Here is a 20,736-nt window from a genome sequence, read left to right on the forward strand (position 1 = left end):
GGGCATTTGAGTTTTCATGACACGAATTTTTAACTCATTATGAGCCACTTAGGAAAAATGGTTATTTTCAAAACTAAATTGATTCACCACTGTCATAGTTTAGATGAAAAGCAGGTATGGTTTGTTATGGTGAGATTTGGCAAGTTAATCTTTGTGATAATACATACTCCTTTAGTTTCAGAAAATACTGTGTAATTATTTTGTACATGACCAATTTTCTGGGCACTTTTTATTTTTGATAACTTATTTTCATCCTCTAGAATTCCAGTAGAAATAATTCTTCCTATTTAAGATACCTTAACAGCAACTGGTAGACAGTTCAGTCTAATATATCCTCTATAAGACATTAAAAGTAATCAATGTGAGTCCTAGGTAGAGACTAATAGAAGAAGGATAGAGTAGCTCACTGTTTCAAACCATTTGCATCATTTTTGGCATGTCTATTGACAGCAGTCACAGATGAGGCCAAAGATGGAATGGCTTGGAGCCTATGCTGCTTTTAGGCTCTGGCTACAGCACAGTCTTTAAATCATGCTCCAAAGTACAATTACCAACAGTGAATTTATACATTATAAAGATGGGGGAGAACAGAAAATGGCTTTCAAAAGACAGCTCCAACATTAGAGACCTAGCCTGTGCTACCCCAGGAAGCCCTGATTAGTATCATCCTGAGAAAGCTCTCTGCTGTGGGGAGCTGCCACCCTTGATTTCACCTCATTGCCTCCAGTTTCAACTTAGCTCAAGTAAACACATCTCCTTTTACTGTGACTGTTCCTCAGAGAGCCAAAATACTGCTTTATTTATTTATTTTTTGTTGGGGCGGTGTACAGGGGTTTGGTGTAGACCTAATAATTCTATTCTCCAAAGACCATTTCTCTGTACTTCTGGTTTCTGTGTACTTCTAAACTCTGTATTCTAAACCACAGAGGAAAAGACGGTGATGCACTGTGTTGGCACTGAAGAGAAACATTGACCAGACAGAAAATTTTACCCACAGTCAAACTGAGCTATAATGATCGTGCTTTTTCTTTCTCCCAGGAAAGAGTAATATAATTGGTCCCTGTAATACAGTAACCAGTTTGTTCATTCTTTGTTCAGTAGATGTTTATTTGGGAGATATGTCTCACAGAATAAACTGGCTTTGGGATAAAGTCTGAGAATAGATTAATTTCTAAATCTTGATAAATGCATCGATAAAAGAAACACAGGAGGAATAAACCATATGATTAGGAGTACCTTAAATAAGTACATTTGTATATGATAATTTACGAATAATAATTATGTTGGAACATGTCCTGGGTTGATTTTCTCAAGGGCATCTGTGTGAAAAATGAACATTTCTGAATTAGAATTTCTGTCATGGAGTAGAAATAAGAGTAAGAACATGTTTTCGAATATGCAGTAAAAAGATCACCCGCTTCTCTAAAGACCTGACACTGACATTCATCTTAGTACATAAAAGAGAAAATACGCTGAGGATGGGAAATGTGGGAGCTATAACAACAGCTGGAGAGGTGACTGATTCTAACGGATTGCTCGTATGTGACATCAGTGCTCCAGTGAATTTGGCGGGAAAGTAATTCACAGAATTAAGACAGCTGCATTAGTGTTGTGTTCTCTTATTAAAAAATGTCAACAGCTCACTGAATACAGGAAAATTTCAGGGATTTTATTTTGTAGCAAGCCAGCATAGTATCTGCAAAAGTAATATCATGAAAATGATATGCATTAGGGAATACGAGCAGCACAGGTTGGTACATTAGTTTGAGTTATTCAGCCAGTCCTTAAAAGGGTAATATCCCATTTGAATGGCAAGCAAAGGAATTCAAAAGGATAACAGTCATTGTTTTTGTTGTTATTGTCGTAGTTGCTTCTTTGTCATTTTTTTTATTAGCTGTATTAATCTAAGGCAGTTTTTTAAAACTTATTTTGAATATCATTTTATACAATTGCAAATCTAGATCCTTTTATTCATTCATGGATTTTAAATGATGTATTCTGTATGTCAGACAACCTGTGCAAAGAGGGAAAAAGAAGTAACCTGTACTTTAACTGGTAAGCCTGTTGTAAGGCATCCTTACACGTTAAGATGGAACAATACATAAACAGCAGTTGATAAAACTGCAAGAACTTGTATTTAAATTTAATTTTTTCTGCAAGTGTAGTTAGTATTATTTTTTTCCCCCCCAGTGGTCTCTGATATACTGTTTTTGAGGGAGAAAAAAAATGTTTTTGCTACCATGGCAACAGTATCCTTTTGCTTTCCATCACAAACCATAGTTTCTGAGTATAACTAGGAAATTGAAATGTGGGTAGCTCGGAATGATAAGGCCAAGCATGGTAAGCATTCATCTAAATGAATATTTGTGTCATTGTTCTTGCACTCGCGGTAAGATTGGAACTTTCAAGGTCAACATATTTGTTCATAGTTTTCACAGCGGCACTCATAAAAGATTATTGCCACTTACTGGGCAACTACTCTTTTCACTAAATGTCTTATTAGCATGATTTTCCAAAGACGATAGGAAATTAAAACACTCCATAGTACAGTTTATTTTATAGCGTTGAGGAAATGTAATACAAAGAAAGGGCACACAGTCTAGTGAGTTTTAGGAAAGAAATGATCTGCAACTTGACCTGAAGTATGTGTTGGGGGAGGGAGCACGGCAAAGGCTTAGAGCGAAGCTGATTGAGCTCATTCTGTTATTTGTTTCAGGGGTGATTCTGAAATGGTGCTTCTCTCTGTGATGCCCTTGCAATAACAATATTCTTTTTATTTTCCTTGATCTTTCACAGCCTGTGGATATTTCAGCTTGCAAGGTAAAATATGTTTTTGCTCCATGGCCAGCTTTTAAAATCCTCTTTGGCTCTGCTGTGACACTAGATAAAAACAACACAACCTTTGTTGCCCTTCAGCTCTGCTTCACACCTCCTCTCCCTTTAGTTTTTCCTTAATCTCTGTCTACATTGACTTTAGATCTGGAACCTCTTTGCTTAACCCTATTTGGATGGGCAATCATATTCCACACTGGCTAGCCAGGACTGACTTAGCACTTTCTTTAAGTAATTGCATTTGGAGGACATATAACCACACCTACTGGAGGCAAACTTGGAAATACTGCGGTGGCCTGTCCAGGCCTTTGGGACACCACCCTGCTGGGGTCTGCCGTGCTCTCTGGACTCAGCTTGTCCATGGAGGAGCATAGAGGAATGTTTTTGTGGGCGACAGACTGACCTGGACCTCATAGTAGATTTACTTTCTTAAGTAGATGACCATATATTTTTCTGCCTTATCAAGGACACATCTTACTACATTTGGCAAATTCAAGGCTGCTTCACACACAAAACCAATGAACCAGGAGTAGGTTGGAGTTTACGGTTGCATCCTTCACTATAGTCAGTGTTCAAAATAATCATTCAGTTCCACCTTAGCGTGAATACATGTCTAGGGAGATGTTTGCTGTTCTTAACCACTGAATCGATTCTCTGTTAGATTTAAAGGAGTGCAGGATGCAGTATTTTGGTCATGTGGCAACAGGAATTGGCTCTTTATTTGGCTGCTTTAATGGGCCTAATTAGAACCACATGAGAGGCTTTGTAGTGTCAAAACACATTCACCTTTGGGTCACACCATAGCTTTAATTGCCACCTTGGTCACTTACTAGGTATATCACTTTGGGTAAATTATTAAGCTCCTTTAAAATGGAGGTATTATGCTTATGTTGAGCTAATCTGACATGCAAACTGCATAACTACATTAGAGCAGAGCCTAGTGCATAGGACATACTCATTACGTTACTCTCTTCTCTCTAATAGGATTGAAAGGGGCTTGAATGGGGTTGCAACTTAATTGTGTGTTGGTATGCTTCTTTTCTGTTACTATCAGAGTATCTTCAGCTTAAGGAACTTTATCCACGACAGAGCTTGGCATGTAGAAGATGTTCATATGCTGCTGGTTTGACTTAGAAAAAAAAAGGAAACAAACTGATTCTTAATTTTCACATAAAAATTAGGCAGCTGGGAAACCTAAAAAAATACATGTGATAACAGATCTTGAAAAAATGAACAGAATGGGGACCTTGGACTCTTCCTCCATTGGCCTAATAACTCTTGAGGCAGAATAGGGCATTGTCTGAGGATGTAAAATGGCTGGCCTATGGCACGGCCAATCCATTCCTTTCAGTCTCCTAAGAATTGATGTGAGTTGCAGCCAGATCAATTTGACTGTGGCGATTGGTATCGATTGTGTAGACGGGCAAAAAGAATGGATTTGCCATGTCACAGAATAGTTCATTTGCCTCTTGTAGATACTACAGTAGTCTAGGAAAAATTGCACAGTGGTGAGAGTCAGGAAATGAGGCCTCTTCTCCTTATCCTTTCCTATTTTCATCTTGCCCTGTGTGACCATCAGCTAGACAGCTCCATGTATATGCCCCCATGGAGCATTTGCACATGTTCCTGGACTCATCTTCTTCTCTCTGAAATTGTTTCCCACTTGTTGTTAGGGGTACTATCATATGAGCTTGACTGCTCAACATTTTCTTTCATTTCCCTCTCTCCTTTTCCTCCTTTCCATCCTCCATCCCCCATTATAATCATGCATTTCCTTTGTTTCTTACTTAGGAATAGATCTCAAATTCTTACCAGGATTTTCTGTGCCCTTTGCCAGCTTCGTTGTCTGTTCTGGAAAATATTTATTCTACTTGTGATTCTGCTGGATACCACTGCCCGTTTTCTCTTTTAGAATGCTGCTTTGATTATTTCATCCTCTGACTTAGAATCTTCCCTAGCTCTGTACGTTCTGGCCTGTTGTAGTACCTTTAAGAAACTCTCATGTTTGGGTGACTGCAAAAAATGAACATTTCACCTTCTGTACCTTCTTGGCGGGCTTGGTGTGACAGAGATAGAGAGCAGCCCATCAAAATGCATTTTCCTCCTTTAAAGCTTAGAGTTGTCACAGAGAAGTGACAGTTTAGGCAGGAGCTACATTTTCCAGCATCTGCTTAAATCCAGGTATGGCCATTATCTAGTACTTGCCAGTGCAGCGTGAGCAGAAGTGGTGTATGTCTGTTTCATGCCAATGTGCTTGCAAAGTGGGTGTATCTTCTCCAAACTCTCTCTTTCCTTCTGCTGGCTGGATGAAAAGACTCTGAGGCCTTGGGGGATAGTGAGACTCCAAGACAGAATAACCCTAGATATCTGAATTGTGTGTGGAGGAAAGACATCAGCCAGGAATATTGTCATTGAACTGTTATAAGAGCAGGAAATAAATGCATTGGTTTAATATGACTGAAATTTTTGGTTCCCTATTACTGTGTCTTTCCATCTTCCTAGAAAACCCTGTTCATCCCTCTCTACTGATCTCAGTTTTACATAAATCCAAGCTTCACTGCTATTAAGCCTTTCTTAATTATCCCAAATCAGTTTTCTTTTTCTAGTCTTTCAGTTTCTTCATTGCTTATTTCCCACATTACTGTTTGGTTCTTCCATGGTAATTATCTTTTCCTTTATTCTTTAACAATTATGGAAGTAAAGTCTACTATGTTTCCAATTGCTAGTACAGCCAAAGTTGAAATATATATATATATATATATATATATATATATATATATATATATATATATATCCTATTGGCTATATATATATATATTTGGCTGTTGAAATATATATATATATATATATATCCTATTTCCTTAAATTTAGCATGAAGGCAATGACTATGTCTTCTATATTACTGCATTCTATAGACCGCATTACTGTCTTCTATACTACTGGTACACAGAAGATATCTGTATATATATAGATAGATACAGATAGATGATATAGATACAGATACATATTTTTTTAGAGAGGCTGAGAGACTCAGTGAGAGAGAGAGAGAGAGAGAGTGAGAGAGAGTGGGGAGGGAGACTGAGGGAGAGAGACAGAGAATCTTAAGCAGGCTCCACACTCAGCCTGCTCAGTCCTATGACCCTGAGATCACGATCTGAGCCAAAATCAAGAGTTGACCTCTCGATTAACTAAGCCACCAGGTGCCCCCAGGATATTATTTGATATTGTTTGGGTTTCTATTTCTCAGAGTTGTTGTTTTTTTTTTTCTTTTTTAGAATAAGCATGCTAATTCAATCAAGTATATTGAGCACCTTATGAGCATCTGCAGTGACTCTAAGGCTGTGGTGTTCAAAATCAGTGAAGGTGCTGACTCTCAAAGAGGAGAAAGGCTCATTTATATCACTTTGGTGGAGCAGACTTGGTAAGTTCCCAGAATTCCATCTTTTGATTGACTTACAGATGGATTTTACATGGCACTTCCCATCCTCTGAAAATGATTCCATTTCTTTTTTTTTTAAATGCTTATTTTTCTATTTTGAGAGACAGAAATTGAGCTGGGGAGGGGCAGAGAGAGAGGAGAGAGAAAATCACAAGCAGCCTCCACAATATCAGTACAGAGCAGACTTGGGACTTGATTTCACACACCAAACTGTGAGATCATGACCTGGACTGAAATCAAGGGTCAGGCACCCAAATGACCAAGCTACCAAGGTGCCCCTAATACAGAAGATCCATGTTTTTTCTCCTTATGGGGAGATGAGCATTAAATCATTAAAAGAAAAATTGAGTTCTTTAGAAGAACTCAGGCTTTTCAAATATCAGATTGTTCCCCAACTATTATTAAAAACAAAGTAGTAGGTAGGACACTAGAAAATGCTGAGAATTAATACTTGCTGTATTTCCTAGTAGTTTAATGATATTTGGATACTAATGCCCTCATATCAAAATGACTAAATAATGACTCAACATTTCCTCTTTATCTTTAATATCACTACTTGTTTATTTTTTATTTTAATAGATTTTTGTAGTTTTACTTTGTTGTTGGCTGACATTGAAGAATAATTTCTTTTTCTTAAAAGAACAGTCTGAACTTCTGTAGCATAAATGCTAAGTATGTTGGAAAAAAAATGCTGCAATTTAATAATGCAGAGGCTGTGCCCCGCAATGTAAGATGAACAATCGTCTAGTTTGAATTTGGATAAACTGCCTCTCCAGGTAGAGCCTTCTTTATTACAGAAATGTCAGAAAGATATATTTACAATAAAATTGACTAGTGGAAAAAGTAGAATATAAAATAAACTCAGCTTCAGTGTAGTCATGTTGGTTTAGAATTCTAATAAAATTGGTCAAAAATGAGATAAGCTTGATTGATTGTTAGCGCATTAGAGTCACAAGTAAACTTCGATTCCTCAGATTTTCTTTTTAATCAGGGTAACAGCAGCATTGTGGATTGTAGGAGTCATTTTGTAGTGGTATGACCAAGAGTTTATGATAGTATAATAATCTAATAAGGAATAAGATGGAAAGATGTTTGAAAGGACAGCTAGCTGCGTGCCTAAGAATTAGATGCAGTCTAAAATGAAATTTATCTATGATGCAATAAGATGTGTTCCAAACAAAAAAAGGAAAATTAAATTTGGGGGAGGAGGACATTTTTTTCTCTGAAATATGCCTGGCTCAATTTAGTTTATGGAATGGTTTAATCAGAGCAGTAAAATTCTCAAAACATTGTTTACACAGAATTTTTCTGGGCTTGAGCCATATTGAATAAAATTGCTTTCTATTTAACTTGTGTAAAACTAAAATTCAGCGAATTTAATTTTTGAAAATAAATTACAAAACAGTTGGAGAACAATTGCTACTGAGTTTAAAAAACAGAATGCCAGAAGTATCACTGCCAAGTTATAAACTCCTAGAAAAATGACAGGTATAGAAAAGACTATGGTTGCTGCTGTTGGGATCTGAAACATCACTGTGATTTAGTGGAACATTATTGCCTTTTGGTAGAAATCAAGCTAATGTCCCTAACTGATACTTATAAAAATGAACCAGTTTGCTGTACTCTGAAGGAAAAATAACAATTATTCCTATCCAAAGCAGGATGTTGAAAATGTAGATTTATCTTCTTGTATGTTTTCCGTAACTTTTTACTAGATGGTGGCATTTGTCTTGTCTTCTAATATTTACCACCTAATTACTATATAAGGAACGAAAAGAGCTCAGAATGAGACTCAGTCAGCTACGATTTTTCTTGCTTAACTGATCTCCAGTATCACAAGGGTGGGCCTATCCTTCACTCCTGATGTGTTTCTGTCCTTGGAGCTGTTACTTCCATTATGTGCTCAGATATTCTCGAAAGCCTCTTTTTCCCTTAAAAATCACATATGTTCAAACATGAGTGCCCCAGTCTGTGAATCATGGCTATAACATGACTCCTGGGGTCTCAGTGAATGTGAAAAGAGCCAGTCTTGAAAACCTCAGGAATCCTATTGAGTGTGAACATGAAATTATTCCAAGATTTAAATTTCACTAAAATATTCAACAACAAATACTTATCTGGACAAGGTTTTTCAAACACTTACATTTTTAAAAACCAAATTCTGTATTTGTCAGGATTTAACCACAAAAGCAGAATATGTAAGTCTTTATGTGTACATATAACATATGTAAATATAATACAGATGTATAATTTTATATGTTTGTTACAGGGGACTGACTGGCAGGATTGTGGGACGGGTTAAACGGTGTCTGTAAGGCTGTTGTGTCTGTATCTGATGCTTGGCTTGAAGTCCATAGGGTAGGCAGCTAGGAAGGGAAGATCACAAACAGGCTGGAACCCACAAACATGAGATGCAATCGCTTGTTTGCTCTTGTTGCTTCTGACCTTAGTGGTGAAGGTGTCCTCAACAAGCTGGGACTTTGTCATGGCCTTAAGCTGAAGGAGGGTCCAGGGAAGGTAATCAGTTGCAAGCCTGGCTGTTGCTTCACACTAGCCAGGTGAGGCAACAGGTCAGCAGTGATGTTAGTCAGCTCACAATGCCTGCATGGTTCCTTCTCTCCCTCCCTTCACCCTGGGAGCTCAATTAGAGAACAAGTAAGTCCCTTTATAAGGAGCTAAAAGAGCAGTTGGTCCTTGACCAGACAAAGAGGAATGTGAGTTATTATTATAAAGGAATGTAACAGTATGTTAACTTCTTAACATAATATTTATTGACATGTCATGATGGTACATTTTAGTATTCAGCTCATATCTTTTGCATAGCTCATGTGGAATATTATTCATTTAGAGAATACGTTTTTGCATCATTATATCATTATTGTTATACCTGTTCTACTTTGAATCTCACCTGTACATTTTCTTAGTAGCTAAAACGTGTGAGTTCTGGCAAATTCCTATGTCTTTGTGATGAATGAAGTGTGAAATATCTGACAAAAATTACAAATCAGTTGTGGAAACAGATTAATCACTAATAAAAAATTTCACAGTTGCCTTTTGTAATATGGCTTAAATTCAGTGGGCTGATATTCAGAAGAAAAAAGGAAGCAAATGGAATTATGAAAAGTGGATGGAATTGATTTTTTTTAAGCATAAGGAATTGTGAGGAAAGACACAGCAGTACTGATGTAAATGCAGCTTCCAGTAAATCTCATTTCTCTTAGCTGTAATTATGAAAATCCTCTTGAGCATTTCAGTCTGTTGTGAGCTGCTTTGCTGTTTTTCACAACAGAGACAATTTCAGTTATCTTAGAAATCTGGAGCTGCCTTCAGCCTGAAGCCCAGAAGACTCGGCTGGTTCTGTGCTCAGGGTCAATTGTTGCTTAAACTACTTTTAGAGTCTATTCAACATGACAAGCAGATCAATCTTTTCAATTCAGAACTGATGAAATTCTACATTTTAGTAAGCATTGCCTGGAGAGTATGAATTCAATAGATGTTTTTTAGGACCATTTGGTGTTTCTTTCAGCTATTTTACTAGGGCTTCTCTAAATGCAGAATACTAAACTCATTTGGGTCTTTTAAATAGGCTTAATTCTGTCAATATATACATATTGTTCCAGAGTACATCATCTTGTAGTGTAACCAAGTACTGACACTGATTTTAAGTAGTGTGTGTAGAATAAGGATATTAACATTCCAGTTGTACTGACACCTTGTTTTTTAAGCTTATAAATCATATGCTGAAGTTGGCATAAATGAAAACAGGGTGAAATATACTATTTGCAGGCTTATAGCAAGTGAGATGGAGACTCATATTATTTACCAGTTAGACTTACATTACAATCAAAATGCTTTCATATTTGAGTCACAAGTAATGATATTAAAAAATATGTTGGTATAGAGGCAGATATAGCTTCTACAGAGAGTAGAAGGCAAACAGCACCAGCACAAGTGACACCTACAGTGTAATTGACTGTGAGAACGAAATCTTGATTTTTGTCTTTATGTAGTTAAACTAATGACTCATCCTAATGAATGAAAGAATTTGTGGAAAATTTTGATTTTTTATTTTACTTCCTGAAATTGTTTTTAATTGATTTTTTTGTAGACTAATAGAATACACTCACCTGTTTTGAGCCTCAAACAGCCTATTACAGTGTTAAAAGGATGCCCCTGAATCAGTGCAATGAGATGGATTTAGGTAGGCAGCAGAGAGTGTTCACCTGCAGTCCTGGATGGAAGAATCCTGGGAATGGAAGCTTCCCTTTTCTGCATTTAGGGATAACAAGATGATGTTGGAAAGTATAAAATATTCCCATAGGAATTCCTTAATGATGTAGGTAGTGTCTTCCAACAGCACATGCTAATGTAAAGCTGAGTCTCTACAGTTACTCTCTTTGTCCAAATGCTAAATCTGGGATCCTGGCATTGGTATTTTAGCTAAACAATAGTTGGGGGAAAAACAGCTGAGATAAATGAAGAGAGACGGAAAACACTTCCGGCGGGGCCACACTTTGGAAGGTACTGTAGTGAATTTTGGTGATACATAATTTTTAACTGTACTTGTTTTTGAACACCTCTGGTTTTAACATCAGTTATCTTGATTGTGAAGCCCATTGAACATTTTAATGTTTTTGTTATAAGTGCTAACGTTGCTTGCCATCCATTTATTTAAAGTGTCATTAGGGAAGGTTTAAATTATATGCCTCACATAACCCTCCTTTCTACGGAGAGATCAGAGATGTGCTGCAAGCCTGGTTTCTAGAAGGAGAGAATGCTCTGAACCATTTTTATACTCTGCATTTCGATTGGTTGATGATTTGGCTTCTCAGGCTGCTGAGGCTGCAAAAGGAGTGAGGAGAACTAACCAGCCACTAAATTTTGAAACACCGCGGAGGTCAGAGAAGCCGGGGTTATTATCATCTCTCAGCGAGCACATAAAGCATTAAACTTTTTCAGTCTCATTTCTGCGACAGAGATTTTTGACAAGAACATAAAATAAAAACCTCACAAATTCATGCTGCTGACAATGATTATAACATGACCAGGGAATGGTATAAATGTCAACATTTCTTGAATCAATTTGAAGATTGTGATCTTGCAGACCTCCACAGACACTGCAAATGATTATGGTAGAATTTCCCCATTTGTGATTATATTATTGCAAGAGGTGAAGGGATTTCAATATCACACCTGACAAAAAAAGAATTGTAAACTCACCACCACATTCTGAAGGGTAGAAGATTTTCACAGAATTTTAAGGCTTGTTTCTGAATCCTCTTGCATAATACATAAAACGAGCACAATAATTTTCAAAGATCCACGTATGAAAATATGTTGGCTCAAATTAACCTCCTGGTTTTCAATGATTTGAAAAAAAAAGCCTTACGGAATTTTTCTGTAGCAGTTACATATGTTATTTGAAATTTATAGTTAGCCTCTTTTTATGAACAACTTTTCATGGAGTTATTTTTGGTTATAGGATAATGTCTTTGTGCAAAATATCTATGCTTTTTTGGATATTGCAACCAAGTAGACTCTCTTTGACCATGTGATAGAATCACCAGATGAATAGAAGTCAGCATTTTGGGTGAAACTTGTACCAAATAGAAATTAAACAGAACTTTAAACAGGCATGAAAAAGCAAAGAGTGTACATTATTCTAAATATATACATCTTATTTAAAATTTCTTAAAAGGAAGCCTTTATTTTGCTCCTTCCTGATCCCAGAGTGTTCATTTGAAGAGGTCAAGGAGCCACTAGGTGTTGCTCTAAGACAGCTTCCTATGGCAAACCAGCAAACTGCTTTATGGGCTCGAGATTTCATCGGTCATTATAATTTCCTTAAAAATGCTAAGATTAAGTCTGACACTTAGAAAATTAGCTTTAAATAGTATCATGATCATCTATTAAAATATGTAGTGCATATACACATGTGCACCTCCCCCCGCCCTTCTGAAATGCCTTGTAAATTAAAATCAAATATAAAATCCTATGTAATACCAGTGGTACCATTCATTTAATATCAAAATTATCAGTTTAAGTGTGCTCATCACAACTATCTTTTTTGTGTACTTTAGCTGTCCCCAATGGTTGATTTGGTTGTTAGTTACTGACATTTCTGAACTGTAGAATTGTTCTGGCATCAGGAAAATGGGACCTTTGTTTTTAGCCAAGGCTTTTTACCTTATCAAGCAGCTTTCTCAAAAGGACTTTCAATTTGGGTAATATGACACCCCCCCCCAACCTTCACACCAGTCTAATAATCCAGTAATGTATCTGGTATTCTGTGACATTTGACACACATGCGAAATGAGTTTTCTTAGTTCATTGATGTTTGAAAACTATTCTGTGCTCTAGCTTGGCAAATTTATACTGATCATTACAAACGCCGGGACTAGAATATTAGAAATGTTGCAATACAAAAATGAGATGAACTAGAAGAATTTGGGGGAAGATACTGAAAATATCAGGTTTCTGCACAGGAGTTTCTGTAGCTCTGCATTTTATAGGGCTCTATAGTTTTATGAAGGAGAAAAGGACAGAAATCTATTCTGGTAAACAGAACATGGATATAGCATTTAAAAAGTGACCAGTAACTATCTCTTTGAGCCCAAAACATTCATGGTTTCTTATCTTTTCATTAATATGAAGGAATATAAAAAATTTAACCAGAGTGAATTAGAATTTTGCTTCCATTCAGTTTTTTACAAACGCCTTGGTAGATTGCTTTCCAAAAGAAAAAAGGTAATAAAGATCTTCTCTACACCATTTTTGATTCTGTCTTTGACTAAGATCAACCACTGAATCAGTGCATCAAGGACTTAATCTTGTTCTTGCCAAGAAAATAAGTTTGTTGATCTAATACCTTTTATATCATCAATGATTATGACATTGTCCACTAATACAGTTTTCCTAAATAATTATAAAATAGTTTGTCAATGTAAAAATATCACAGCTATAAACAATGTCATAAATATATATTTTTTGGCTATCTTGTATATATAGTTACCCCTGAGTAAAATATTTAGACTGAATTTGTATATACTAAACTTATTAATATATTTGGGGTGAAAAACATTAAAAACATGTATAAGTTCTTTTTTATCTTGGAATTTGCTTGTGATGAATACTTTTTTAAAAAGAAGCTTGTTGCAGTAATGGAGTCATTAAGGAAACAACTTCTAGGGCCAGAGAGCTTGGGTTCGAACCCTGTCTTTGTTATTTTCAAGAAGATTAACCTCATAAAGCTTTAGTTTCTCAGCCCTTAAATTGGGAACATTATAGCACTCATGGTGCTGTTAGAATTACAAGAAAAAAAAACATGTTAAGAGCCTGGGTTAGTGCTTGTATGATGGAAAGTGTCCAATAAATGTTACATTCAACTCTTTTTATCTACTTTTATTTTTGGTCCCAAGGAGATTCAGTGTTCGCCAGAGGTGACTATTACAAATAACTGAAATTTATATATATTTTTTAATTTTTTTTAATGTTTATTTATTTTTGAGACAGAGAGAGACAGAGCATGAATGGGGGAGGGGCAGAGAGAGAGGGAGACACAGAATTGGAAGCAGGCTCCAGGCTCTGAGCCATCAGCCCAGAGCCTGACGCGGGGCTCGAACTCACGAACCGTGAGATCATGACCTGAGCTGAAGTCGGACGCTCAACCGACTGAGCCACCCAGGCGCCCCTGAAATTTATATTTTTTAAAGCACCAAATATCTTTTGTAGTTTACTCTTTAATATGGAAACTTAAAAAAAATATTGTACATATTTTCAAGAAGAGTACTAAGAGAGTACACTCAACATGGTTTAACCATTTCTAGATAGCTCAGGAGCAACCATGGGGACAAACGATCATATTCTTGGTTTAGTAAGATTATCTTTCAGGCATCACTGCACAGTGAGTGATCTTTGCCTTTTCATTAGGCTGTACCATGTTGGTATACTTTTCAGGTTCCTATATTTGCTTTGCAATAATTTTTTATCTTTTCTCCTAAGTGGATATGTGGATTATAATTGAAGATCAGAGACAGAGAAGAGCAATGAAACAATGTGTGTGTATAGTACATAATATAGCCTTGGGGGAACCATTCTTCTGTTTGGGAGGCAGAAACTGAGATCTGGTGAAGGGGGCTCATGGAGCCAGGACTTAATGTCCCCTGCTGGCTTCTGCTGTGCTCTGGCAAGATCTCATCACAGGCAGGGCCAGGTTTTCATACTCTTGTGGACTGGAGGAGGGAAAGATAGCTTTGGGCTTCCACAGAGTTACTACCTACCTCTCAGTATGCTGATACCAAGTCCTGACAGCCTCTTACACCAAATGCAGGTACGTGATGAATGTCTCTTGAGTCACCATGGGTGATGTGCAGATAGGTGTCAACACTCAGTTGTCAATTCATTTTGCTATCAGGGTGATAAAATGTGACTCTATGTGGCACTTTACTCCCTCAGCTCGCCTCCCTGCTTCCTTCTAGTTTGCCAGGATGCCAGAAACCCCACTTTGTTATTCTCCAAACAAAAGGTAATATGCATCAGGAGCACTCAGGGAATCAGAGAAGCACTCAGCTTCTTGTGTTTATATTACCTCTTCTAGCCAGAGCAGATGACACGATCCCATTGCTATAATTGTATTATTAAAAATTTTTTTTTAACTCTCACTTCTCCCCTTCATACTTAAAAAAAATTTTTTTTAATGTTTATTTATTTGTGTGTGTGTGTGTGTGTGTGTGAGAGAGAGAGAGAGAGAGAGAGAGAGAGAGACACCCAGGACAGACAGAGCATGAGCAGGGGAGGGGCAGAGAGAGGGAGAAACAGAACTTGAAGCAGGCTCCGGGCTCTGAGCTGTCAGCACAGAGCCCGATGAGAGGCTGTACCTCACAAACAGCGAGATCATGACCTGAGCAGAAGTCTGATGCTTTACTGACTGAGCCACCCAGGTGCCCTTCCCCTTCATACTTCTATTTCACTCACCTAAAATATTTTAACTGTGTAGAATGCAATTGTGTTTACAGTTTGTTGAATAGTATGGAGGTGGGGGACAGAGGTGCAGGGAATAGTTCTAACAGATCTAGGCAACTTTCTAGATTGGGGACAATAAGGACAATAAGACGTCTGCAAGGACCCCCAGTTCCCCCAATTCCCCTGTGTGTTGCTAGCCATCTGCCTCTCCATTTCCCAGAACACTGTCACGCAAACTGTCAGTGCTCTCATTAGGTATCACGTCCTCCCATGTTCTCTTCACTTCTAGCAAACATTTCACTTCCTACTTCCCAGAAGATGTAGAGATTATCATAAGCTTCTTAACTTCTTGAGCACTGTTATCTATTTTCCTTGTTTCTGTCTTTTCTATGAGTTTAGGGGATGAGTAATCTCTTCTCCTATGAGCAACTATCCTTCCACCTAAGCTCTTCATGCTACTACCTTTTGCTCTCAAGCATCTCGGTTCATCAGTGATGATGTACTATCTCAACTCCTTTCTCAATCCTTCATCCCTGCTGGGTCTCTTAAGACGCATTTCTCTCTCTTAGCTTCCACAGGTCAAATCTGGGTAAATGTGAACATCAGAATAAATAGAGTAATGTACAGAATAAAATAAGAAAGCCAGGAGTTCAGACTGATTTATATAAATACCTGAAAAAAAATGGATAAATAGTGAAGAAAAAGCTCTCTCTTACATGCTGACAAATAGGAGAAAAATTGAGTTAGAAACTCATAATTTGGTAGCTCCCCTGTTGTTTCAGGTAAGGATCATCTATGGATGCAAAAACCAGTGGGCAGATGTTTTTAGAAGTAACAGGGTATTTACATAAAGAATTTTCCCAGAAGATACTTATTAATTACAAAAAGATAATGAGTAACTTTACAGAGAAGGTAACTGGCAGTCATCACTTAATTAAATGATCACAGTTAACATCTCCAGCTGTGGGAGAGATAGGTGTGTGCACTTTCTAATAGGATGCCATGAAAGGGACACAACCTTATTGTTGTGGGCTTTCTATAAAAATGCATAACCTGAATCTAATTGTGAGGAAACCTTAGGCAAACCTAAATAAATGACAGTCTACAAAAATAAATGGTTATCAGCCTTCCAAATAGCGAGGTCATAAAAGAGAAAGAATGTGGAGCTCCCAGATTAAAGGAGAATAAAGACACACAACTAACAAAAAGCAGCATGTGACTTTAGATTGGAGCCTGGACTAAACTTGATTTCTTTTGCTAAAAGTTCATTAAGTGGGACAACTGAGAAAAATTTACTTGAGGCTTACTGATTAGATAATAACATCGTATTTGGGCCCCCCCCAGCTTTATTGAGATATTATTGATATATAATATATGTAAGTTAAGGTATACAGTGTGATGATTCGATACATGTATGTATTACAAAATGATTACCACAATAAGATTAGTTAACAGTTTTTTTCACTTAGCATAATACCCTCTAAGATTATCCATGTTGTCACAAATGGCAAGATTTCCTTTTTTTTTACCAGCTGAATAATATTCCATTGTGTGTGTATGTGTGTGTGTGAATATATACATATACATATATATATACCCATATATATACCTATACCCACATGTGTATATATATGATATATATATGTGTATATATATATATATATGTATGATAATAAAGAAAAAAGTGATATATTCTTTATCCATTCATCTGTTGATGGATACTTAAGTTGTTTCCATGTCTTGGCTATTGTGAATAATGCTGCACTGAAGACAGGGGTGCAGACATCTCTTTGAGATACTGATTTCATTTTTTTTGGATATAGACCCAGAAGTGAAATGGCTGTATGATGTGATAGTTCTATTTGAAATTTTAAAGGAACCTCCATACTGTTTTCCACAGTGGCTGAACTGATTGACATTCCCACCAACAGTGTACAAGGACTTCTTTTCTCCACATCCTTGCTAATACTTATCATGTCTTGTTTTTTGATAATGACCATTCTAGCAGGCATGAGGTAATATCTTATTGTGGTTTTGATTTGCATTCCCCTGATAATTAGTGATATTGATCATATTTTCATGCAGATGGTGGCAATTTCTGTCTTCTTTGGAGAAATGTCTATTCAGGTCCTTTGCCCATTTTTAAGTTGGTTGGTGATAATGATGATGATGATTGCTGTTGAGTTGTGTGAGTTCATTATATATTTAGAATATTAACCCCATATTATATATATGGTTTACAAATATTTTCTCCCATTTCATTGGTTATGTTTTTATTTTGTTGATTATTTCCTTTGCTGTGCAGAAGCTTTTTAGTTTGATGTAGTCTCACTTGCTTATTTTTGTTTTTGTTTCTTATGCTTTAGGTGTTATATCCAAAAAATCATTGCCAAGACCAGTTAAAGGAGTTTTTCCCCTACTTTTTCTTCTAAGGTTTTATAGTTTTGAGTTTATATTTAAGTTTTAAATTTTCAGTTAATTTTTATGAGTAGTGTAAATTGGGGCCCAATTTTTTCATTTGCATGTGAATATACAGTTTTCTCTTCACTACTTATTGAAGAGACTAGTCTTTCCTCATTTAGCATTCTTGCTCCCTTGTCACATATTAGTTGAGTGTATACACATGGCTTTATTTCTGGGCTTTCAATTCTGTTCCATTGGTCTATATGTCTGTTTTTATGCCAGTAACATATTGTTTTAATGGTCTCAGCTTTATATTATAGCTTGAAATCAGGAAGTATGATGCCTTCTGCTTTTTCTTTCACGAGATTTCTTTGGCTATTCAGAGTCTCCATGCATTTTGATTGGAGAATTTAAACAGTTTACAAATTTTAAAGAAATTGTTGATAGGTAAAAACCTACTAATGCCTTTGTATTGTTTTTTGTTTTATATTTCCCTTGCTCCTTTCTTCCTCTTCTTCTGTCTTTACTTCTGAATTGATTATTTTCATAGTGGTATGGTTTGATTTCCTTCTGTTTATTTTTTGTATACCTACTGTAGGTTTTTGCTTTGTGGTTACCATGAGACTTACATAAAACATCTTACAGATTTAACAGCATATTTTAAGCTGATAACAGCTTAACTTTGATTGTATACAAAACTCTATATTTTTACTCCTCCTTCCCCATATTTCATGTTCTTGATGTCACAGTTTACCACTTTTTATGTTGTGTATCCATTAGTGAATTATTGTAGCTCTAGTTATTTTTAATACTTTTGCCCTGTACACTGTTCTACTAGGGTTAAGTGGTTAACCACTATTTTATAGGATTAGAGTATTCTGAATTTGACTGTATGCTTACCTTTACCATTATGTTTTATATTTTTATTGTTTTTATGTTACTAATTAGCATCCTTTCATTTCAGCTTAAATAACTCCTTTCAGCATTTCTTTTTTTTTATGTTTACTTATTATTGAGAGAGAGAGAGAGAGAGAGAGAGAGACAGAGCATGACTGGGGGAGGGGCAGAGAGAGAGGGAGACACAGAATCTGAAGAAGGCTCCAGGCTCTGAGCTGTGAGCACAGAGCCCAACGTGGGGCTCGAACTCACGAACCATGAGATCATGACCTGAGCCGAAGTCGGACGCTTAACCGACTGAGCCACCCAGGTGCCCCTCAACATTTCTTATAAGGCATGTCTAGGGGTGATGAATTCCCTCAACTTTTGTTTGTTCCGGAAAGTCTTTATTTCTCTATCATTCCTGAATGACAGGTTTGATGGGTAAGGTGTTCTTGTTTGGCAGTTTCTTTTTCTGCCAGCACTTTGACAATATCATCTGACTCTTTCCTGGCCTTAAAGGTTTCTACTGAAAAATCTGTTGATAGCCTTATGAGGGTTCTCTTGCTTGAGAGAATTTTTTTTTTTTTGCTTTTTTTAGGTGTTTTGATTTTAGACAGTTTTTTTAAGAGAGAGAGAGAGGTGGGGGGGGAGAGAAAGAGAACAAACAAGCACGGGAGAGGGGCAGAGAGAGAGAGAGAATCTTAAGTAGGCTCCATGTTCAGCATGGAGCCCAATGTAGGGCTCAATCCCAAGACCCTGGGATCATGAGAGCCCAAATAAAGAATTGGATGCTCAGGGCAGCTGGGTGGCTCAGTTGGTTAAGTGTCCAACTTCTGCTCAGGTCATGATCTCATGGCTCATGAATTTGAGCCTGGACCCTGCTTTGGATTCTGTGTCTCCCTCTCTCTCTGCCCCTCCCCAGCTTGTGTTCATGAACTTGGATGTGTTCCAGAGATGTTCTCTTTAGTTGATTTTGTTTGGTGACCTATGAGCTTTATGGACTTGGGTATCCAAATCTCTCCCCATATTTGAGAAGTTTCAGCCATTATTTCTTTAAATAAGTTTTCTGCTGCTTTCTCCCTCTATTCTCCTTCTGGAACTCCAATAATGTGTAGGTTGTTTCCTTTAATGGTATCCCGTACTTTATGCAGGCTTTCATCACTGTTTTCGAACTCCCTCCCCTGCCCCTTTTTTTTTCTCTTTGGTCATTTGATGACTTCAAATGACCAATCTTGAGGTTCACTAATCCTTTCTTTTGCTTGGTTGAGTTTGTTATTGAAGAACTTTATTGCATTCTTCAATGTAATCCTTACATTATTGAACTCTAGGATTTCTGGTTTTTTGTTTTGTTTTGTTTTTAATGATTTCTGTTTCTTTTTTGAATTTATCCTTTTTTGCATGAATTGTTTTACTAATTTCATCTATATGTGTTTTCTTATAGTTCACTGAATTCCTTTAAGGGGGTTATTTTAGAACCTTGGTCAGACAATTCATAGATTTTTACTTCCTTATGGTCGATTATTGGAGTTTTATTAGTTTTCTTTGATGATTTCATGTTTCCTTGAATGTTCATGATCAGTGTGGTTTTACATTGGTGTATTTGTGTATTTGAGAAAGTAGGTACCTCTTCCAGTCTTTACAGACTGGCTTTGGCAGGCAAAGGCCATCATCAGTCAGCTAGTCCAGAGATTCTGGAATGGGCCTGTTATTGTGGAGCCTGCCTAGAAGCTGGGGCCATGGGAACAGGCCTGGAACTAGGGTGATACTGGAGCCTGGGGTTTTAGGAGTTGAGCTCTAATGTGAGGCCTCAGACACTGGTCTGGAGATAGGGTCTATGGGAGTCATTCTGGCATAGGGGCAGGCCAGTTGCCTAGATCTGTGGGAGCCACCCTTGAGGCTGGGCTGCAGAGCTGACCTGGTGTTGGGGTGGGTTGAGGATCTGGGGCCAACAGAGCCAGCCTGGTACTGGAATGTGTCAAAAGCCTGGGTCTGTAGTAGTCAGCCTGGCTCTGGTGTTTGATCCATAAGTGTTTGTCTTGAGCTGACATTCACAGGGGCTGATTGTGGACTTGGGGCCACAGAAGCCCCCTGGGGTCATGGGTTTCAGGGTGGTGCTGGGGTGGACTGCCTCTGAGGTTCATGGTGAAGTTGGACGCTGACTTCATTTTCCTCCCACAAGGAGAGTGTCTTTTTTCTGCACTGGGTGCCTGTGCTTGGGGAGG

This window comes from Lynx rufus, unplaced genomic scaffold (assembly GCF_022079265.1).
Source record: "Lynx rufus isolate CCGP_SWC_20201006 ecotype Redwood Valley unplaced genomic scaffold, mLynRuf1.p SCAF_6, whole genome shotgun sequence".
Taxonomy (NCBI): domain Eukaryota; kingdom Metazoa; phylum Chordata; class Mammalia; order Carnivora; family Felidae; genus Lynx; species Lynx rufus.